The sequence below is a fragment of the Berghia stephanieae genome, chromosome 1 (genome assembly GCF_034508935.2).
Source record: "Berghia stephanieae isolate SIO BIC M18660-M18661 chromosome 1, UCSD_Bste_1.3, whole genome shotgun sequence".
In the NCBI taxonomy this organism is placed as follows: domain Eukaryota; kingdom Metazoa; phylum Mollusca; class Gastropoda; order Nudibranchia; family Aeolidiidae; genus Berghia; species Berghia stephanieae.
The window spans coordinates 59,834,881-59,860,227 of record NC_088360.1 but is presented as its reverse complement, the minus strand read 5'-3'; the positions used below and the strand labels follow the sequence as shown (position 1 = coordinate 59,860,227).

General features: G+C 36.7%; 1 protein-coding gene across 7 annotated transcripts in view; it reads left to right on the top strand.

Moving 5' to 3' along the window:
• Positions 1-25,347, top strand: part of LOC144978626 (otoferlin-like) — a 249,745-nt gene that overhangs the window by 60,825 nt on the left and 163,573 nt on the right. The window lies entirely within an intron of this gene.

The window sequence follows — 25,347 nt, the reverse complement described above, 5'->3', positions numbered from 1 at the left end:
CAATTTGAGCTACAAGGATGAAACCTGTTGTCATCAGATGTATGTTGAATTATCTAAATTCCTTCGTGGAATGCCTAGCCGACGGCATCTAATGTGGAAGGACGTAATTTTATTGGTTGAATTTGTAATCCGGGCGACACATTTTCAATTTAAGCAAGATATAAGAAATAATAAGAAGTTTCATTAAATTGTAAACCATCGCCAGGATTATAACGAGTAGCAAGTGAAAAGATTATACTCTAGGACGATATTGTACATGTGTGTACGATTATGTGGTCTAGTGGTATGACACTCGCTTTCGGATCCGAAGGACCTGGGTTCGAGCATTTGAAAAGGCTCTTTACTCACATTCTCTCACCGTACTCAGGTGTAAAATGAGTACCTGGCCGTTAACAGCGTTGTCTCTGTCCTAAAAAATTGTAATATCACAATTGACATGCGTCATATCTTGTCCTACATGTGAAGTGTTGCTGTTGGCCAGGGACCCTTTGTAAAGCGCTTTGAGCACGTTTTGTGGATTTTGCGCTATATAAAAAGCTCAATTTTACATATACTCATTTTCTGTATTGTTTTCTAGCTGTTGTTCTCTTACCCTGTAGTTGATGCCATTTTTCTTTCACTGATGACTTGTTAACAGCCCTACCCCCGCCCACGACCACTCAGAATAATAAAACCACAAAAGCATAAAAAATGCATCGTTAAGAGAGAGGGAGAAAATGAATGAATGGACTATCGATTTATTTCTATCCCTGATTCACCCCCCCCCCCCTATCCGTACACACGCAGGGAGACCACAAGAAAAGTGCATGACGAGGCCGCATGCACATAATTTACCATCTGTGTATTGTTGTTCCCTGCCACAACGTTCTGTGGCTAAAGTCAATGAGTGGCCTTCCAAAATGTCCTATTTCTATATAATTATTTGTTGCTTTTTGGCATCCCTATAAAATTATCCTCCAACTTTCACTTTAAGTTTTATTTTTATAGAGTTCAATATTTTCTTTCGCTTAACGTTCTATAGAAAGACACGTATTTAAAAATTTGGCCGGGAATCTCGTCCTTCATATATCGACCGATTTAAATGACCCTCATCTTTACAAAAACTCTCAAAACTGGGACCTCGCGACCATCATGGCTGAAATTTTGACTTTTTTAGGTGTTGCTTGTTTTTTGTTGTTGTTGATGGTGATCATAATAATGATGATGACTATGATGGTAATGATGATTGTTGCTTCACTGAATAACTTTTTAAGTGCCTGTCTCTTGCTTCAAAACCAAGTGTCCATTTCCCTCAGTGTATCGCGTTGTTTATGAACCTCTTTTCTTCTCTGTGTTGGGAAAGTTAACTCTCTCCTTACCAACCATTTTATGGGTTTTCCCCACCCAACATAAAAATTGATTTTTAAAAACTCGAAACAATAGAAATATATATATCTATATACACGGTGTACACAATTTTGTTCAGCAAAGCAAGGTGTACAACACAGCATTAAGGTCTCATAACAACAATTAAAACATTCTTCAAATTTTGTGATGTACAACACAAATCAGAATTTGAAAATGTTGGTTCTATTGTAACGAATGTTAGGATTTTATGTAGAGTTGGAAAGGAGAGGGTTAAAGGCAGCGGATGGTGGAATATTCCAAATCTATCTTATAATTCCAGTCTTCGCACGTAGTTACATCATTCTTGCTCTGTATTGGAACCCCAATAATGTACTTACTCCCCAGTCCATGAATACTCCAATAGCAACAGAGAGAATGCAAAAGGACTAGAATTCCCATTTGGACCAACATGCACCACAACTCGTAATTCCTTTTCACTGTGGGAAAAATATGACAGTAAATAAAGTACACAAAATATAACAGTATTGATGCTATGCTATAAGATAAAATAATCACCAGCCCTGGCGGCCAGATCAGTAGTACCGACATACAAAACTGTATAATTTTTAAACTCCAGATCTAGCAGACCCAGGGGGTTGGGGGTCAGAAAAATCGGCTTCACCCGGGATCGATCTCGGTCCTTTTACGTGTGAAACGCGTGCTCTACCAACTGAGCTGTCGGGACCCCTTACCTTGAAAGAAATTGTTCCTTCCGCCACGACATCATAAGATATCGTCGCCTATGCATTCCACGAAGGAATGTAGATAATTCATCAAACAAGATGTCTGATGTCAACAGAAATCACCCATGTTGTCCACGTGAGCAAACTGGGTGTTAATAATCTTGCACAAGGAAATAAAACGATAGTGCCTCAAACGAGGCTCGAACCCGAGACCTTCCGGGTCACAGTGCAATGCCTTAACCGCTCGGCCATTTCGCCCCCCCCCCTTACCTTGAAAAGGACTCTTTAAAAAATGATCTGTAGTTACGTGGTTTTTGCTGTGGAATGGGAGCCAAACAACGCCCACCTCAATGGAAATCTCCATGGTGAAGGCCACAAAGGGACTTTGACTCCCACGTGGATCATCATGCTCCACATGAAATTCCTCTTCACAGTCAGAGGATAATGGACATAGAATTAAGTACTTTTGTACATGAAATGATCATAATGTCTATCCCATAATCCATGCATTGTGTATGATGCCGTAGAGGAAAATTGTCAATTGCCAATGACAATGCTTGTAAAGGAACCTTTGCAAAATTGGGATTGATGCCTTTGTCAGCTGCCTTCTATCTGACTTTAAAGTGACGTGTTAATGCTTTAGCTGCTTTTGTTATTGGTTGAAGAAGGGTTTTGAGGTCGAGACGTATTATTTTGCTCTTTAAAAATAATAACATAAAAGCTGTCAAATGTGACCCACTGTCTCAAAACGGGCTGAATCGGATGACGAAAAGTGAGCATTATAGGATTATAGGGATAGAAAATACAAACTTTGAGTTGTTGTCCTTTGGGGTTTTTATTTATTGCAATGTTACAAATTATATACTATATTCTGTACGATTAAGAATAAAAAGAAACCCCACGTTTAATATCTGTGGCTATAAATTCAATTTCAAGCAAATAGCTTATCTCTACATAATACCGCTTTGGGACAGGGGGTCACATATTCATTCTTGTATTGCTCACTGCATGTTTACTGCTCACAGCCTGTAGTATCTAGGTGTTCAATATTCATACATACCACTATTTGTTACCACAACGTCAATCTGTACCAGAATGAATCAGATGAAAGAAATTTTATTTCAAATTAAAAATTGATCAGAATTTTTCTATTAAAATTATTATGATTTTGACGTTTAAATCCAATTTTCATCTTCAGGTTCACTCATACAATGATACAGGGTGGTGGTGGTTGGTCAAATTTTTGTTGTAAAACTCATCGGTAAAATGAAACGGATAGAGATGTGAAGCATAATTAGTCCACTGAAGATCAATTATTTTGTGAATGAACTCTGATTTTTGAAAATGTGAAAATAAATATCTGAAAAAGTATGCATGGCACAGTACTAGATAAAGCAAGTAAGAAAAATACAAGGAAAAATAATCCAAAATATATCAGCCTGCCTGGACTTACGAAGCGCCGCATTGGAAGGGTGTAACGTTTTTCCATGTCACTGAACTGACGTGTGCATATTTGCAGGTCTGACATCCGAATAGGCTTATGGGGCCAGTTTTACATTATTGTAATGGACAATATTTTGCGTATTTTTTGAGATTTCCATTACAACAATGAGCCCATAAGGAATTGGGTTATCATACCTGCATATAACTGCACGTCGTACTGAATAAACAGGAATCTGCTTCCATAGTTCCTCCATCCGTCCACGAATTTTGTAAAACCACGGATAAAATTTCGTCACGAAAACCATAAAAGGAAGTGCTGATATCCATTCATCAGCCAATCCCTGACATTCGAATCAGACAGATTTCTTACAAATACTTTCTAAGACTTCTTCAGCCAACAATAAATACCAATTAAAACATAGATACATTACAATTTTTGATTGAACTGTTGTTGCTGTTGTCAGGATAAGCGTTTTGAGTCCGAAACGTTCCGTATTTGGTATTTTGTTCTCTTTTGAAGCTGTTATATTCATTTTAAAAAAATATTTTTTTTTACAATCCAGAGCTTCTAGCAGCTTAGTATCTCCAAGACTTATCAGATAACTTTAAATTCCCGATGAGGAAGTACTTTGGCTCGAATTCATATCTACAAGCACATCTCCAATCTTTATCATAGAATAAAGGAAGTTAACGCCACTCAGCTCTTTGTCATTATTTTTAGGCCGCTAGTTGGGTGATTAGTTTTCACCAAATTCTTTCTAACACAATACAAGTATTTAAGATTACACATAATTCTCTTTGTTGGTGCAATGATCTGGTGGGCACAAATGATGAGTATTTCATTTAAGCCCATACCATCAAGGTGGGGTCCAGATAGGTCCGTTGGTAAAGCTCACGCTTTACATGCAAGGAACCAAGTTCGATTCCGGTTGCAGTCACGGTTATTATTCGTATCATTTCCCCCCCCCCCCCCTCCAGTCCACCAAGCAGTGATTGTGAATAGCTGGGTCGGCTTGGTCTGGCGGAAAGTACTTTGCAATAGAATCCGTTCTATTCAAATGATAACAAGCAATTTCTATTATCCTTTTCACGCTATAGAATGTTGGATAAACTCCGACTCCAGAGGCTAAATGGCTCTGAAGGACGAATCTCCCATCAATGCACTCTCGTTCAGTTTAAGCTCGTTACTTTGAATACCATCCAGATACAATTTTTTTGAAAAAAATCATTGGTAGGGACTCAGGCCCAATTCCTAATTCTGTGCGTCGACAGTCGACAGTCGAGACAGCCCATCAATCTTGTGGAGGTGATTATCACGGATTCACGAATTGTCCCTTAATTTCATTCCTGCGCTGATCGTAAATCCGTCAGATGTAACTCCCAGTCCATACTAAATCTGAAACTTGTTGCTCGTTTTCTTCAATGAGCCATGCTTTCCAAAATCCTTTTTTCCCCGACGTAAACTTATTTACAGGTATGATAACCCAAATTATTATGGTCATACTAATTCATTTAATATTATTAAGAATACCATTGATAAAGAACTTATCAACATACTATTTGATTTTGATGAATAATATAACATGACATTGGATATTATTGCATTTAGAAATCAATTATTTGAAACTCCCGAATGAATATAATTGTACATGCCAAATGAATATAAATAGAGATAATTATACGTCGAATATTGATTATGACATTTATTTATGTATTAGATATTTAATACTCAATATTATAAATTAACTTTGAATGCTGTTGATATGATTTTGATAAATTGTATCTACATGAAAGTTACACAGAGCATTTAACGTTCTTAAACGATGCGAAAGATACGATTATTGTTGTAATGGAAACAATCTCAAACCATCACTAAATTATGTCCACTACAACAATATTAAATCGACTCCATAATCACGACCGACTTCTTGTTTATGACAATAAAATAATTGACATTTCAACGTTTCACCAGTAAATCTTTTGCCGAAAACGCTAATTCCGTTATGGTCCAAAGAATCCTATCAGCTGGTATCTTAATACTTATTCAGTAGTCGGTTCGTTTTTAATTATAATAAAAGTTTTTGATCGACACACACGCACGCACACACACACACACACACACACATAAACGCATACATATATACATAGATACACACATACATAGATACTTAGATACACACATATATACATACATCCATCCATCCATCCATCCATCCATCCATCCATCCATCCATCCATCCATCCATACATACATCCATCCATACATACATCCATCCATCCATACATACATCCATACATACATACATACATACATACATACATACATACATACATACATACATACATACATACATACATACATACATACATACATACATACATACATACATACATACATACATCCATCCATACATCCATCCATCCATACATACATCCATCCATCCATCCATACATACATACATACATACATCCATCCATCCATCCATCCATCATACATCATATCCATCCATACATACATCCATCCATCCATCCATACATACATATATCCATCCATACATACACACACACATACATACATACATACATACATACATACATACATACATACATACATACATACATACATACATACATACATACATACATACATACATACGTACGTTAAGAGAAACTAATCAAACTGATTGATCTCCCCGATGACAGTAAGAATGATGTTAGAATGATAGTAACAGCATCCTGCTGTACTCTGAAAAACAGAACAACACTTAAAAAAAATTTTGGCCAGAAAACTCGTCCTTCAAATATTGATCGATTAAACTGACCCTCAAATTAACAAAAAAAAAAAAAAACAACTCCCAAACATGGAATTCCTAGGGAGTTCCTGATTTGAGAGGTTCTGACAAGATAAGGGTCATTTTAATGGATCGAGATTGGAGATCGAGTATTCTGGCCAAATTTGTCAAAATAAGATTCTTTTTTCAGATGACGACAATGTTGTCATCGATAAGGACAACAGTACGAGTATATAATACTATAGTCCTTTCCTACAATGGAGATTCATTTATTTAGTACTATTTTCTAACACTCTGACTGAGTTTTTAAATAATATCTGACGACGTTTATAATCAAATTCATGACAATAGTCTAATAAATTCAAGCGTGTTGAGCGTGTTCGGTGGCCGAAAGGGTGAAACTTATCGTTAAATAAGAATCTGAATCCGGGTAAGGCAATTGATGCACATTCCCCCAATCGACTCTGGTGTGATAGAGTACCTAGTTTTAGACAATGATGGATATTGTATGTACAAAAAAGTCACCAGCAGGCAAATGCACTGTATAAAAGGATAATTTGGTTCTTCTTGGTTGCTGGCGAAATGATTGCAGCTTTGTGATGTGCATAGAACAAGGCAAAGTAAATGCAGGAAAATATGACGTAAATATATGTCCAATTCATTTACCAAAAACATTATAACGGATAATGCAAGTGTAAATCTTGTGTAATTGAAATTGATAGTGATGATGAGAGTGATCCAAACACTGAAAAGTGATGACAAGGAGGATGATGACGACTGATGGTGATGATATGGGTGGGAATGGGGATTATTATTATTATTATTATTATTATTATTATTATTATTATTATTATTATTATTATTATTATTATTATTATTATTATTATTTTATCCTCCTCCTCCTCCTCCTCCTCCTCCTCCTCCTCCTCATCATCATCATCATCACCATCATCATCATCATCAGCATCATCATCATTATTTTTATTACTATTATTATCATTATTAATATTATAATACGATGATCATCATCAGCATTAATAACGAGAACAGAATCTCTGTTTCTGATATCATCTACAACTCTCACATCCTTGCATATTGATTATTAATGTCTTTTCACAAGATGGAGATTAAAAAAAAAAAAAGTCGATGGCGATTCACCCCTTAAATTCCACGATTTGCTGACGCTTTTTACAGGACGTCCCAGATTGTATAGATTTTGCCAAGATGAGGGTTATTCAAATCGATCTATATTTGAAGGAAGAGTTTTCTGGCCAAAATTTTTAATACGAGTTTTTCCAGAGTACGGCTGCCAACCGGTTAAAAACAAAACACAATTTGTTCTACAGGAAAAATATTTGCCTTTCACATAGCCATGTCTAATGTTTTATTTTTCTTAAGATAATCTTTGAACAATCCATTTTGAGGAAAAAAAAAATAGAAACCAGTCATTATTATTTTTAGCTAGTTGTTTTTTTTTGCGATCAATTGACGTCAGAATATTTAGCCCGTTCAAGCGTTGAGTGAACACAATTATTATTTTGATAGTATATAATGGGAGAGGAAATGCTAGAGCCCGGTGTTGACAGACTATCGATCAAACGTTTCCCAAATGAATTTCGTTTTCTTTCTCAGAAAACATTATCATGTCTTTTTAAAAAAATTTTCTGTCCATTAAATCCAAATCATCGTTTGTTTACAAACTTCGTTGCCTCGCTTTCACAGAAGAATTAACTTGCCTTTTATTTATCTAACATTTCCTCTATATTTTTTGGAAAGGTCTCTATTTTCTTTTTAATCTTTTTAAGTTTTATCTTTGGAAAACAATTGCATGTTTACAGCTCTATTATGCACTTTATACAGTTTTCAAGAGTTTCCTAAAATTTTGAGCCCGGGGACATCTCTGGTTAAATCTAATTTGTTCCGTACTTTTGGGGGTCCAATAAGGAAAGATTATTCAGCTAGAAATAGTTTACATGGATCTCGTGGTTTATTGACCAGAAACTTGAAATTGTATTTCACATAAAGGAAACTCATTTCCATCACCAAACATAAAAGCTTAACCCAAGTCTCATAATTTTGTATATCGAATCAAGATATAGCGTCTAGGCCAGGCATTGGTGTAAGATAAATATCTAAAAACTGTCTATGAAACAGAGCAAGAAATAACAAATACAAGAATTTAAAAAATATCCCAAAAATCAGTCTTCCTTGGTTGTGGAAAACTGTTTTTATGGGGACTTTTTTTCTCTTGTAATTTTCTTTTTTGTTTTATCTGGCACAGTTTTATACCCATTTTTTCAGGTCTTCGTCTAAACTATCCAGACATTATCCACTTTTGAGGTGGCGGCGGCTCAGAAGGAGAAGCATGCGCATAAACAAAGCAATTCCATCATTTCAATAAGAAAACTTTTGCATTTCTGTTAAATAATTTTAAGTTAGATTTTAAAGCTTAAAATGATATGACGTATAACAATGAAATGTGACCAATTGTCTCAAACGGCAATATCTCTTTGGAACCTTTAACTTAAAATTTGAGTTGCAGCAAACCCCTTTTATTATTATATCGTTTTAGAGCTAATACGCTTTAGATCCCCATTCATAGATAACATTTTTTAAAGTTATGTAAACAGCATTCATTGTTAATTTGACAATTTTCGGTACACATTGCTGTTTAAAATGGTTAAATAAGTGTCATAGTTAAGATTCGTAGGTCTAGTAGAATTCCATTGCTTGTTTCTCACACTGTCCTATGCGCACAGTCAAGGAACACAGGTTTTTGAATATGGTTATTTTCATTTTTTTTCTTGCATTCTCCTCTTTGATGTATATGCCATAGCATTAAACACCATTTTCAAAATAATACTAACATTTTCTAAACATGCATCTCTCGCCTTAGATCTGTCTCTTATAATTCCAATATCGATGTCCTCTTCTCCTGTGCCGTCGTGTGACATGTATTTTGAGACTACCCACAATCAGGAGACAAAAATAGATATAATAAGACATTTCTACGATTATTTTCGTTATTTTCCCCTTCTTCTTCCCATCAAAGAAATCCAAGGCAATCACACTAGCAATGCTAATTATCGTGTAACGTTATAATGATGCTGTGCCATGAAAAGGAACCTTTCATCTTAGCCTGGCGGCAAAATGATAATTCTGACGTCCTTTGAAAAACAAAACAAAACATGGTCAGAAAACTCGTCATTCAAACAATGTTCGATTAAAATCACCTTATTCTTGTCAAACAATGTCAAATATGGGTGTTCTGTGAACTCCCAGGTTTGAGAATTTTTAACAAGAGAAGGGTAATTTTAATCGATCGATATTTGAAGAGCGAGTTTTCTGACCAAACTGTTAAACATGCTTTTTTTAGAGTACGGCAGAATTGGGGAATGGTCACTTGTGGGCCAGTCTGAATTATTGTTGTCGGTGATTTATAATTTCTATAATATTCTTAAAACATCAGATATTCAGGTGATAAAATAGAACAATTTCAATATTTTAGTTCAACCCAATTTTCAACTTATTTTAGATCACTTAAAAATAATCTTTGACATAACTGTTGTTTATTTTAATTTAACGTGTATAGTATAGTATAGTGTTTTATCCATTAAATTATTGTGCTTTAAGTCATTTATAAGGGGTAGCAAGCGAGCATCAATCTTGAAGACATAGGAAAAACATGACATGGTTTTTGTTATTGTTAAACTCTGATAAAAATGGACATTGGAACGTCGGACAATTACTTTTCTATCCAAAAGAAATTTACGCCAGGTCCAATTTCTATAAAGACTATTCATACCAAACTATTGATTCCCAATAGCTGGCACAGAGTAAAATGGCTGCTTTAACAATGATTGGTAAACAAACTTTTGTCCCTTCTGGACATTGGTCAATTGAAATAAATTAATGGAGTGTACAATGCTTTACCTCGATTATTGGTTCAGGGACCGGGAAAGTTATTAGAATGGAATAATGACCAACTAAAATGGACCAATTACATGAGACAGATGGAGAGCAAAAGAGAGAGAGAGAGAGAGAAAGAGAGAGAGAGAGAGAGAGAGAGAGAGAGAGAGAGAAGGGGGGGGGAGAGATACACACACACAGAGTGAGAGAGAGAGATAGATAGATAGATAGATAGATAGAGAGAGAGAGAGAGAGAGAGAGAGAGAGAGAGAGAGAGAGAGAGAGAGAGAGAGAGAGAGAGAGGATTTTCCAATAAGAGTGAATTATAGACAAATGTCGACAGAACAATGAATGATAAACAAAGGTCTGTTCCCAATGGATATAAGACAAATGCCATATAAATTGAATAATGTTTGAAATCGACCGACAGTTCATGGCAAGGAATATAATGATAGTTAAATAGTATGAAACTATGAAAAAGAGGTGGTTGACAGAGAGTGGTGGAACAACGGGACAAGAAGGGGAAGAGTAGGCGAGAAAAACAGATCGAGATCGGGAGAGAGCAAAAGCAAGATTAAATTTTTGTTCTTTACAATAACAAAAAAGAGGCCGCACCGACACTTTGAGTTCAGATTTGACAGACTGAGAAGGAGGGGAAGTGTGTATACTTGTGTGTGTAAGTGTGTGTGTCGTGTGTATCGGGGTGTGTGTATTTGTGTGGCTTTATATGGGTTCTATATATATACTGTGTGTAGAATCCTAAGCGTTGGAAACAAGTTCACGGGAAGGGAATTTATTGTATCGAAATGATATCCAAACACGATCTGAAATTGTAATAAGCTGAGGAGTGGGGGAGGGGTGGAAAGGAATAAAAGAAAAAAAAGAGAACCCATAATAGATAGAGTGATTAGATGGATAGCTGGAGAATAGAAGACACGTACACTCATACACACACACACACACACACACACACAGAGAGAAAGAGAGAGAGAGAGAGAGAGAGAGAGAGAGAGAGAGAGAGAGTCAGCGAGAGAGAGAGTGTGTGTGTGAGAGAGAGAGAAAGAGAGAGTGTGTGTATGTGTGTGTGTGTGTGTGTGTGTGAGAGAGAGAGAGAGAGAGAGGGGGGGGGGAGTACTTATTTTCTAATTATAATACAGTACTCTAATTATTATCCGTATTTAATTTATTATGATGGCATTGGATGGATCCCATCCCAGTGCGTGTATGCCCGTATATAGGCCACTAATTATGGAGTGTTCCAATTAACAAACTCTCAAACATAATAATGTGACTCATGAATATAGGGGTAGCGACTATCGCGTAATATGAGATACACGTTTCCCTTTTGTCTCTCTTCGTACAAAATTATGTGTTATTAGATTTAGGGTTTGATGGAATGTGGTCGCTATGATTCTGTCAATTCTATAGAAACAACATTGAAATTCGAATCGCATATTGGTGTAACGAGATTTGGAGAAAAAAAATGTCGAAATGTGAGCTATGGCCTCAATTTGGAATCAATTCAGAATGATCAGACTGATCAAATCCGAGCAGCACATTTTGCAGGTCTGACAACCAAACGCAGTTATGGGCTTGATTTAACATTTTTGTAATAGACAATTATTTGCGTTTGGTTTGAAAGTGTTTGCTTTACAACATTGAGTCCATGGCAGCTTCCAATGGTTCTCACTCTACTATGTTATGACAATCTATCCAGGACGCAAACACATCATCGAAATCGTGTACCGTCGCAAGCCCGCCATGAAGCTTCGTCACAACGCACGTTCAACTAGATGCTCTGCGGTTTCGGGCTATTGGCCACAACAGGCACATGCTCATCCCCAATGAGCGTGTCGTTAATCAGGTTCTCGACCGAAGTTGATTGGCTGCCACCCAATATCTCCTTTTACTGGTGGAAAAGCCTGGCAACTTCTCAGTTTCAAGGAGTCGATGTTGCCTGAGTTCCCGACTCTTTGTGCATGGATTTGCGAAGTTTTACATCTACCTTCTCAACGTTCTTGCTTCTACCCAGTATTGGAGCACAATAGCATAGTGCCAGGCGGACGTCCTCATTAGCGCTTGACTAGCACCCCAATTTGATTCCGCCAGCTTCCTCGGAAGTCTGTTGCGTTTTTCTATCTCCCGGGCAACTCCTTTGAGATGTTCCCGATTGGTAAGGCGGTGGTCCACCTTAACCCCATGTATTTCGGATTCGGCTCGTATGGGAGAAGCTGGGACCAGACGAGGACGTTTAGTTTACGGGTGTGCCAGCACTGCAGTGGCCACGGCTTTGGAAGTGTTCACCTTCAGATACTACTTGTCAAAGCTGGATTTGAGTCTGGTGACTTCCTCACTGAGTACACTCTCGAGACGGGTCCACACTTTACTTTGAGTAACGAGCGCCCAGTCATCCACGTATCCCAGCCTCAGGGAGGAAGTATTCGGCATGTCGCTTATGTAGACATTAAACAACATTGGCGCCAGAACGAATCCCAGAAGGACTCCATTCCTCATTTTCATGACAATTGTCTTTCCCCAAAGATTGAAGAGAATAAATTCAGGGTCTTTTTGCACCTTATGATTTTTGCATGTTTGAGCATTAAACCTTCGCACTAGACCGTATCGTACGCCGCTGATAGGTCTATAAAAACAGCAGCAGTTTGCTGTTTCCTTTCGAACCCTACTTCAATATACTCTGTAAGGGTGGTGCACCTCCCTTCACTGAAGCCGCTTGCTAGGACCAGCCCCCATCGGTTCAGTAGTACACGCTCCAAAAGTGTGTACAGGCAACTCAGAAGTGATATGGGTCTGAAACTGTTGCCCTCCTTCGCCGGTTTCCATGGCGTGTCCTGGGGCCCCGATGCGTTACCATATCGGGATATATGCTATCTGTCCCTGCTGATTTTCCTTTTTTTTACATCGCTAATTGCTGCACCCACTTCTCGGGGGCTGAACGGGGATGTCCAGTCCGACTCTTCCCCCGCACGTAGCGAGTTCAAAATCATATGGTATTCCTTGGGACACCCCGTTCGAAAGACTGATTCCGACACGTTTCCTGCGGTTTTTTATATTCTTGTCTGCCTTACATTCCAGTGCAGCTTCGCGAAATTCCGGCCAGGATCCAATTTCTTTATCAGTCGCCAAGCGCGGAGGCAAGAGTGTGTAGAGTCGAGACTTTCCACAGTCTCCTGACTCCATTTCTTCTTTCCTTCTGCCAGAGACTGAAGTAATCTATCGGCTACGTCCTGGGTCTTGGGGTTCTCCTTGTACAGCTTTTGTGCTCCTCCGTCCAGCAAGGGATGTAGAATTTCCGTGTGCCCCGTGGAATAGAGTGCTGAGCGCTCTTAACCAGCAGCCTGCTAAATCTGGTTATGTTCTCGTATTTGGGAGGGATAGCATGGCCGACCTTCTCGGTATAGGAACTAGTTAGCCTTCCTGAAGTTCCATCTGCAGAGTGGGAAAGACTGCACCTTCGGAATTGTCACCCCAGCTGTGACCAGTACCGGCCTGTGCTGGCTATGCGGAATATCGCTAAGGACTGGCCGCTTAACCAGCAGCGGTTCCCCGTCCGCTCCCTTCGTCACGAGGATCAGAAGTATCCTCCTTATGGCGGGTGCCCCTGAAGGTATCCTTGGCCGTATGATGATACAATAGGTGTAGATCGTTACAGTCCATCCATGAATGAAGTTGTCTACCTGCCTCATTGCAATATCGGTAGCCCCACACGTAGTGGTCTCCCAGACATATAGAAGGATGGCTAACCACCGGGACGATGATGGTTTGTAAATGTTGTGCTAATGTAGCCCACCCACCTTCACGGAAATTCTATTCACCCCGTTGCTGACCACAACGCTCTCTATTACCCTCACCTTCGAAAGCTCTTCAGTTCTAACACCTCCTTTGAGCCTCGAAGTGTCGTCTCGCTGGACCACCGTATAACCTGGGATCTGGAATCGAGAAGATTGCACGTCTGAGTAAAGACGGGTCTCCTGTAGTAGGAGATATTATCAACGCCATAGATAGCCAGACACTTTAATAAAAGCTCATTTCTCGACATACTCTGGCTCTCGATATTGAGGGACAATAATATGTGGTCTGGTCGCTGACCACGATATCACATTTTCCAGCTAAAGATGTGTTGGGACGTTCGCTGATTTCTCGACCGCGCCGTGACTCTGGCGACACGATCACGATAGTATTTGGCCAGGCGGCCGACCACTACGCCATTGCCCATTGGAAATTGGGTTATCAATCCTATAAATAAGTACACGTTGATCAAATCCAATTTTTTCTGCAAGTTAAAATATTATGATGAGCCACAAACGCTTGCACATAAATTTAAATGGCTATAACTTTTAAATGAAGTACAATAAAATCATAATTCAAAAGCTGAAGATCAATTCAAAATAACGTATTTCTTGTGAATTTATACTATTAAGAAATTTATTTTCTTCAAGGAAAAAATTTGTGGCCAAACCCTTGCAGGTAAAGTTGGAAGTTTTGATTTTAATTGGACATTTAACCTGACTTTTTATTTCTTAATCTTCAAGATATATATTATAGCAATCAGAGGCTGACGTTTCTGAATCTTCCAAATATCTTGAGCGGTTAGAGACTTATAGCCATTTGAAGTTTTGTGCAAGACTTTTATAGTTCAGCAGTCATTAGAATAATAAAACAAATAGATATTACCCAAACCTTGTGTTTTTTAACGATAAAATATATTTTCAACTGATAAACTGACCTGGCATAACACTTTTTTGTGCCAATGGATCAAATATGCTATGGTGATAATTATGATAATGATGATAGCGGCTTGTGCTGGTTGTATCCATGGTGATCAGGATACTATAATTGTGATCATACCAATGATGGCGACGGTCATGGTCATCATAATGATAGGGTTAGTGATAATGTTTCAGGCAAGTCAGCGGTTTTTTTATTAAGCAAAATCTATTTTACAGCTGTATTTTGAAGGAAAAAAACCCCAAGCAGACATGTATTTAAAATTTGACCAGAAAACTCGTCTTTCAAATATTGATTGATTAAAATGACCCACATCTTGTCAGAAACTCTCAAACCTGGGACACGTGTGTATGTGGTGTAAGTCTGATCGGTAATCAATGAGTTGAGGTTCGATCCCCAGTCCAGGAAGACTTTCGTGTATTCTTCTTTCTTGCTTTGCCTGGCACTGTTTCATTCACACTTTTTCAGATCTTACACCAATGCCTATTACCAAATTTTACAATTTGAAATTTCCCAAATCAGATCGTTTGTTTTTGTTTGTTGTTGTTTTAAAAAAAATGTAAAACTAATTTTCTTCACCGACATAAAAGCAGATAGACATAAAGGTTCATGATTGACCTGGTCGTCCCTCTGGCTGAGCCAATAATACTGCCACAGTCAAATTCAAAGCATGCCCCAGCGGATGACATTTAATCTCATTAAGATCTTGGCATCCCAAATGAATCGCCTATGATCTAAAAACCATACCAGAAATGGCGATTGACTTAATGAAAATTGTCAAGGCTAGGAGATTAAGATGAACTGTCACGAGGTTTGTGATTGGGTGAAGATAGTCTATTAACAATTTCTACTGTATCTCTTAATTTTTTTCTACAATTTTTAAATAATATTTCTTAAACCTTATATTTGGTACTCAAACCATCTAATCGCAAATCTAAAGCAAAGAAATAGTTTATGCAACAACGATGAAGGAACAACAGCAACAACAAAATCAACAAGGCTCAATCTTTAAAAGCAAAAAAATAATATGATTAGAATAGCATCAAATGTACATCATATTCATTACATTGTGTTTCGTAATAGAATTTTGTCTATCTATTTGTCGATCTAATTTCCTCACCTTTGACAGGCACTTACTGAAAAAAAAAACAACAACAAATAACAAAACAAAAACAAACAAAAAAGAATTCTAATCCTTCATCGCCAAACATGGATCACTTCAAAACGACACACGAGCTGCTTACATCTCTGATCAAAGAACAATAAATGCTATAATACCACTTATTTCCAGGGGGCATTTTACACGTTCTGATTTGGACATTGCTTCATGTTATTTATACAAGATGCCGCTAGTATTGCTTCCCTATTTGCCAACTTGGCAATTTGGCAACTTGATATTTATATTATGTGTTATATATTATCATTCCCGTTAAATCAAAAAAGCAATTATCGGGTTTATTTTTATTTTCAAAGAAAATCCATTCCTTGAAAGTCTATCTCTCGTTTTCTCTCTCTCCCTGTCTCGCTTCCCCCCCCCCCCTCTCTCTCTCTCTATCTCTCTCTCTCTCTCTCTCTCTGTCTCTCTCCCTCCCGCTCTCTCTGTTATTCGTTGCTAACAACTGTTGTGATGTCAAGCAACATCGGGTTTGTTTATATTATCTGTAAAAATGAGTGAATTAATTCCTTGAAAGTCTATTTATTTTCTCTGTATCTGCCTGTCTGTCTGTCTGTCTGTCTGTCTGTCTGTCTGTCTGTCTGTCTCTCTCTCTCTCTCTCTCTCTCTTCTCTCTCTCTCTCTCTCTCTCTCTCTCTCTCTCTCTCTCTCCATCTCTCTGTATGATTTTGTATGTATTTTGAAGAGCTTCCAACAAACAAAGGTCAAAACCGATGACAAAAAATACGGAAACATTCTCCTGATCACGTCGCCTTGAAGGTAACACCGCCATCTATTGTCAATTCCATTGCCAGAATCGGTGGTATTTGATGAGTTGGCCGATATTCTTTCAACCCCCGTAACTTTCATGTATTAATGACGTCACGAATTGCTACTTGATATGGATAGTACTATTCGTGTTATGTGTTTAAGTAAAATACTCACAACATCTGCACTCCATATCAAAGATAACAACACAAAAAGAAACTCTTTTAGTGAGAACTTATCACCTAGCTGACGGTCACTCAACGATAGCGAGATAGAACGTAGGGGATGCATTATTAATTTTTTTCCAAACCACACGTATGATTTGAGTATGAGTATGAGGATGAGTTGATCGTAGAGGGCCGGTGGCCCGTTGATGGTCTTTGGATCGGTCGCCACCAACTTGTGGAGGTCGAAAGGAGGCTTCAATGGGAAATCGTTAATGTGTCATTTTCATTAACCAGTTAACTGCCGCACTCTAGAAAAAACACGTATTTTAACATTTGGTCAGAAAACTCGTCCTTCAAATACCGATCGATTTCAATGACCCTCATCTTGGTAAAAACGTTCAAACCTGGGACTTCGCTTTTCCAGACTACGGCAATACAGTTTGTTAGAGCACTCGCTTCATCCGCAAAGGGACCAAAATCGATCCCGGATGCAGTCGAGATTTTTTTCAGACCCCCTGCTCCCCCCTCCTAGCAGTGAATGAGTAGCTGAGTCTGTTACAGTTGGCGGAAAGTACTTTGCGTTAGACTAGCGTCCTATCAAAAGCAAGCAATTGTTATTGTCCGTTTCACGCTATAGAAACAGTGAACTCCGGCTTCATGAAGGACTACCTTTTTTTTGAGAAATCATCTCTCTATATCATTATTTGTAAAAAATTTAAGTGTGTTCCTCTTCTTGGGGACCTATGCCAGTGTCAGGATGAGACTTTTAGGTGATCTTAAACTAAGTATACTGATAGTATGCTCGTGGAATCTACATCTGTTCCCTATATGAACCAATTCCCCTTTGTCTTACTTTTCCTGGGTGCTGCAATTGTAATTCTAGAACTTTTTTCTATCCCATTTTCCCCCCTGTAACTGGTGCTGATATGATCTAAATGTGTGGCAAGCGCCGTAAAACCCATACAGACAAAACAAACATGTCGGGATGGACTAAGTACTGGGTATTGAGCTTGTAATTACAAATATGATACTTCGGCTTACTTTCTGCTCGTCACGATGGAGAATGGATTGTAAATCTCGCCTTGTAAAAAAATGGAAGGTCCTATTTCTAATCATTCTATTTCTAAGTTCGCTATTAGGTGTCCTATTCATCCCGACACAATGTCGTTTTGAGACGGTGGGTCACATTTATCTGGTTCTGGAGACATCACCGCTTATACCAAGAGAGCAGTAGCTGCAATGAGAATAGAGGCTTACTGAATAAGCGAATTGCAGTTAATAACTCGCTGGTGAAAACGGTTAAATATGGTGTGTGACCCATTGAGATGGACCAGATGTAAAAAAAAAACTAATTTTAAAAATGTGATTTTAATGCCAAATGGTCAGAAATGTCGGATTGAGTTTTTGGCCATCTCAGAAACTATATCCGTTGCACACAATAAAATATATTAACGAAATATAAGTTTCTTATTTTCCACACCATACCACACACACACACACACACACATACACACACACACACACACACACAGATAATTGAGCTTGAGCATGTAAGTCACATGGAAGTAATATAGTTTTCAGACGATAGGTCATTATATGATATGAGTTCGAGTCAGATCCCATGTTACATGGAAAGGGTAAATGATTTGATCGATATTCCTTTATCTTGATGAAGATCATTAGTTTATTAATAATATCAGGACGTTGGTATTTAGTGTGAATCAACCGTGCTATTCAAAGACGAGGCCAATCTGCCGTACTCTGGAAAAAGACATTCTAAAGAATTTGACCAGAAATTCATCTCTTAAATAAATAATGAATAAATAATGAATTTATATAGCGCCTAAACATCCAAATCGTGCTCTTGGGCGATTTACAAAATTCAAACTGTAAAAAGAATCATGACACGGCGTAAAAAGCATGAATACAGAAATAAAATCTAAGCTACATCTATTTTATTTATAAAATATGCCTTGCTTAAGGAACAACTCAGTCATCAGGCATTTCCTGAAAGATGATAAATTTTCACATGACTTTTCCCGAGGACTGAGGTTAAACAAGTTTAACTAAATTGGACTGAATTGCCATATATATATGGACAATGAAGATCTATTATTATTATTATTATTATTATTATTATTATTATTATTATTATTATTATTATTATTATTATTTATTATTATTATTATTATTATTCTTATATGAAAATCAATGGGAAAGGTGGTTATCATATCAGAATGGAGAACAGTATACATTGTAAAAAGGGGGAGGCCGAGAATCGATTACTGAGGCACTCCACAAGTAAATATGGACGGACTTGGTACACAGTTTCCTATAATTACTGAAATTGATTGTAAGCTTCAATTTAATTACAAAAAGAGATCAAATGAACGTTTCGGGTTTTCCCTTTATCAACGAAACAGAATGAATGAAACACCACAGATGAATGAAATAATGTGGTAGTGGCGTAGTTAAGATGAATAAACAAAACCAATGGTTCGAACCTAGGAACTTCCGATCCGAAAGTTAGTATTATACCACAAGAGCATATAACGGCACATTTCAAATTTGAATTCTAAATCACCTCGACCCTTTTGAGGATGTAAGTCAGAAATGTAATTTGCGAGAATACGACAGAATAGAAAAATGTGATCGTTAGATTTAATGAGACATTAAAAGGCAATTGTCTGATTTCATCAAATGTAGACAATCTTCTTTCCTCATTTTCCACAAATACATTCTGTTTTTGTTGTTGTTGGAACATCTGACTCGTTTGTATCAAGTTTTTGAGCAATATGGACAAAATGGAAATGGCCGGAACATACACATAAAAACCTTATTTTTCCACAATCGATATGAAACTAACAATATATTACAACAACGTTAAAAGCAATTATAATTTAATTGCTATGCAATGATATTTGATTGGGATATTTTCAGAAATGTAGAATTCATTTCTTTTTGTAAGGTATGCCCAATAAAATGAATTATATATATATATATATATATATATATATATATATATATATATATATATATATATATATATATATATATATACATACTTTTCACTGTCATTCTTTCCGAGTTGATGTCCCCAGAACTTTTCTCCCGACTATCTTTTAATATACGTGAAGTATTACCGTTTTTGCTGTTTTTCTTATTGGTCGAAGAAGGGTTTGAGTCCGAAACGTTCTGTGTTTGGTAGTTTACTTTCATTTTTGCACATGAACTTTTACAATCCATAGCTACTGGCAGCTTGGAATTCACATCAATGTCACTGGGTTTCATTCATGTCTTCCCACTTTCATGGAACTCCATTTGTTTTCAACTCTCATTCAAAGTTTTAAGCCAGGAAATGTTTTGTAAACGGGATAAAAAGCACGGTACCTGTAGCATTGTCTTTTAAGACATTTCATTACTTTCTTATTCTCTTCATCTCAACTCCACACAGTTTTTCATAAATCATTACTTTTCTGTTTAAATTGTACCAATTGCTGGCCTATTTATTTAGTAAAAATATGAAAAATCAAACAAGTCATTTCGGTTCAATTATCCCAGCTGTAAATGTCAATTTACATTAAGAGAAAGAAAATTTACATAATATATCGTTACAGCATTTAAAGAGGTTATAGAGTGATTGTAAAAGTTTAAACAAGTACATAGAGAATTTCTAAATCGATTTTCAGATTTAATCTTCCATAAAATAGATCAAATCATCTATGATTATGGGTTATTACTTTTATCGCGATGTAGTAAGAAAGGAACTTTATAAATAAAGCAAAGTTATTAAGAAAACTGAATTATGCTTTCATAGCTCAATTTTGTATCAATTCAAATGTCAAAAACTATTTTGAATTAATTGCCGTATTCTGGTGGTAAGACACGTATTTAAAAATTTGGCCAGAAAACTCGTCCTTCAAATATCGATCGAATTAAATGATTCTCATTTTAGCAAAACTTCTCAAACCTTGGTGCTCGTAAGTGTTTTTGCCAAGATTGGGGTCATTTAAATCGATCGATTTATGAAGAACTTTTCTGGATACGTTTCTAAATACGTGTCTTTCAAGAGTAAGACAGCTAACTGGTTAAAGGCTGTCTTCAAGCCTTGCATCTCTACAAAATTAACAGATGTGATGGCGATGCGCATGTTAAATTTTCCTACTTTTGTCCTAAACATTCTTTATTTTCTTTGTTTTGTAGCAAAACAAAACAAGTAGAGCAAATGATAAGAGATGTGGCTATTACGTTCCTTGCAATTAATAAAAATGGTATAGAATTTAAAAAAATGTAGTGATTTTGTTCGAAGAAAAGTATAATAAAACTAAGTAGTTAACGGAACTCTAAATTTCCTGTATAGTCTATGTGAAAAACAATTAATGACTAACACTTGACTCCATTTCTGGGATTTGTCAAAGCCTATGACAAGTCCTTAAAGGTACGGTAATTAATATTGACCAGACGAAATGATTCCTTACATGAAAATGGAAAACATTAAGGAATGCACTATGTGCCCTTGAAAATACCAGCTATGGGGGCATTGCACCTAATGAACTACTCAGTTGTTTAATGAAAAAAGTGTTCGCGGTGCAACTTGTGCTAGTTTCACATTGATACCCATACTAGCTAAGACACATTATAACCTTTGGCTTATTTCCCACAAAAATGGATCTTGTAATAAATGAATCAAAAGGAGACAACGACCTATTTCGTTGTCTGGACGTCCTTTGTATTATATATACATTATAGACATCTTTCTTGCAGATATAATAACGAATGTCCTATTTTCGATGTGGATTTGACAAATTTGAATATTTTATTTATTTGTGCTTTAAATGGCGCCAAAGTTTTTAAAATGTAACGATTAATGCTAATTCTTGATGTCTGATATAAAATATTGAACACTGTATTCAATAAATAAAAACAATTTTGGAATAAAAAGTTGGGCTCAAGAACAAAATGCATTTTCGTAGAAACGTCTAAAATGATAAAAATTGAACTGTGTAAGTTGAGCTCACTTTATTCATGCAATAGATCTAAACCTAGTTTAGGATAAAATAACATAAAGGTTTAGCTTAGAATAAAATTATAGCAAAATCTCTTGTTGAGGATAATATAAATCATTCTCAATAATGTCCGGAGGTGGTCAATCAGAACTTTCGCCAAGTGATATCGTGTTATGGTTGTGACGGTCGACATTTTGAGCAATTGTATGATGGTCAATATTTCATCAGTTGACAGTACATTTATCATTTTTTTTGCAGCTCTCTAGGGCAGAATTGTTCTATTTACCCTGAACTTCAGAAACTTGTATGTAGCCAGTCAAGTTATTTAAAAAATGTTTTTAGGGCGATATCGAAACAGAAACCCTGGAATAATAATAATAATAATAATAATAATAATAATAATAATAATAATAATAATAATAATAATGATAATAATTTTAATAATAATAATAATAATAATAATAATAATAATAATAATAATAATAATAATAATAATAATAATAATAATAATAATCTCATCTCATGTAGTTCCATATCTGAAGCAGACGTCGGAGGTCATCTTCCGCCAAGCTGATCTATCTCTTGCCAATTCTATTAAAGCAGCGCCACCTTTCTCAGCTTCATCTGTCCAAGTTCTTATCCCTTTCAAATACGTTATTCTTTGTCTTCCTCTTATTCTTTTTCCATTCATCTTTCCAGTCAAGGCGAGTATTTCCAAACCAGGGTGGCGGATAATGTGTCCTAAAAATTCCATTTGGCGTTTGATGATTTTTGTTATCAGTGATCTTTTTCTGTTTGCCATTTCTAAAATTTCTTCATTTCTTTTCCTTTCCATCCATGACACCCTCATTATTCTTCTGTAAAACCACATTTCCACTGCCTCCAGTCTTTTAACCATGGTCTTGTTTATGGTCCAGCTCTCACAACCATATAGCAGCACAGACAGTACATAGCAATCCAGGACTTTGATTTTTGTTTTCATGCTAATATTCCTGTTTTTCATAATTGTATGCAGCTGGTTGAATGCATTCTTCGCCATACCTATTCTTTTCTTTATTTCACAATCTGATTTTCCATTGGATGTTACATTGAAGCCTAAATATTTGAAACATTCAACTTGTTGTATTGTTTGTCCTCTGCTTGTTATTACACAGGCTGGTGGGTTATTATTTTTAGATACCGTCATACATTCTGTTTTAGATATATTCAGTTCCAGTCCCATATTTTCACTACTCCTGACTACAACATCCAGTAATTCTTGTAGTTCATGTTCAGATTCTGCCAGTAGAACCGTATCATCTGCATACCTCAGATTTGTTACATTCTTTCCTCCAATACACACCCCCTTCTTATGTTCGATATCTCTTAATATCATTTCACTATAGAGGTTGAATAAATCTGGAGACAAAACACACCCCTGCCTAACTCCTCTTCTAATAGGTGTAAAACTGCTTAGTTCGTTGTCAACACGCATTGCTGCTTCTTGTTCCCAGTACAAATTCCGTAATATTCTTAAATCTTTACCATCAATGTCCAAGGATGATAGAATTTTGAATAGTTTTTCGTGTTGTACTTTATCAAAGGCTTTTGAATAGTCGATGAAACACATATACAGATCTTTATTTACTTCAATACATCTTTCCATCAGCATTGATAATGTGAATATTCCATTTCTGGTACCCTTGTCCTCAACAAAACCAAATTGCATCTCCCCAATTTCAGGTCGTATTTTATTTCTTATTCTTAGTAAAATTATCTTCAAAAGAATTTTTGTGAGGTGGCTCATTAGGCTAATAGTTCTGTGTTGTTCACAATCAACTGCCCCTGGCTTTTTTGGTAGTGCTATAAAAATGGATCGTTTCATATCAGTTGGCATTTTTCCTGTGTCATACACTTGATTTAGAAGGTTTGTGATGAATTCAATCCCCCATTCACCCAGGCCAGTCAAGGCTTCAATTGTTATGGCATCAGGTCCTGCAGCTTTTCCATTTTTCATGCTTTTCATGACGTTCCTAACTTCATCTTTCATTATAGAAGGCCCTTCCAGTTCTTTTATCATAGGCATTTCCCCTCGATTATCAAAAAAAAGTTCTTCAATATATTCTGACCATCTGTTTAGAATGCAGTCTTTGTCCATGATGGTGTTTCCACGCTTGTCTTTGATGCATCCACTTTTAGCACCTGATTTAGTTTTGTTTGTCACTTCTTTGATTTTCTGATGGAAGAATTTGCCATTTTTTTCTTTGCAGGACATTATATAGTGACATTGTTCATTTATCCAGTCTTCTTTAGCTTCGTTGCATTTTCTTTTTATCTGCCTGTTCAGAGTCTTGTATTTTTCTTCCTGATTTTTGGCCTTTCTTCTCTCATTCATTAATTCTAATATCTCTGGAGTAATCCATTTCTTCTTCTGCAACTTAAGTGTGGTTGGAACATTTTCTTCTAATGATGCAGCAACACTGTCTTTAAACTGCTCATATTTCTCTTCTATATCTGTTAGTTCTCCAAGCACTTCAAACTTGTTTCTTACTGATAGTTCAAATTTTTCTTGTATCTTCTGTTCCTCCCGGAGAATGTCTAGTTGGTATTTAGGTTTAGCCTTTGCTCTTTTGCAGATTTTCAATTTAACTCGTATGGGGCATAGCACAGGTATATGATCGCTGTTACAGTCAGCCCCCGGCATAGATTTGGCATACAAAACCGAGTTTCGGAAACGTTTGCTGATGACTATGTAATCTATTTGGTTTCTCACTCCATCTCCAGGACTTTTCCATGTCCACTTCCTTCTATTGTGGTTTGTTGACCAAGTATTTGTGATTGTCAGATCATGTTGACGGCACCATTGAATAAGACGATCACCTCTGTCATTTTTGTCTCCCAGACCATGTGGGCCCACAATATCTTCTATTCTTTCTCGGCCCACCTTGGCATTAAAATCGCCCATGATGAGTTTTATGTCTGAAGACTTAAACTGATGCATTGCTTTATCTATTTGTTGATAGAAATTTTCCACTTCTTCATCATCGTGACTGGTGGTTGGGGCGTATATTTGTAAAATATCAAAATCAAAAGGTTTTGCTTGTAGTTTGATTGCCATTACTCTGTCTGATATGGGCCAGAATCCTTTGACTGCTCGCGCCGTTTTATTATCTAGTATAATTCCAACTCCCCTTTGGTGTTCTCCTCCTCCTGAGTATATAATTTTACAGTCATCATAATTAAGTTCTCCTGCTCCTTTCCATCTAACTTCTGATAATCCTAAAACATTGATATTCAATCTCTTCATTTCCATAA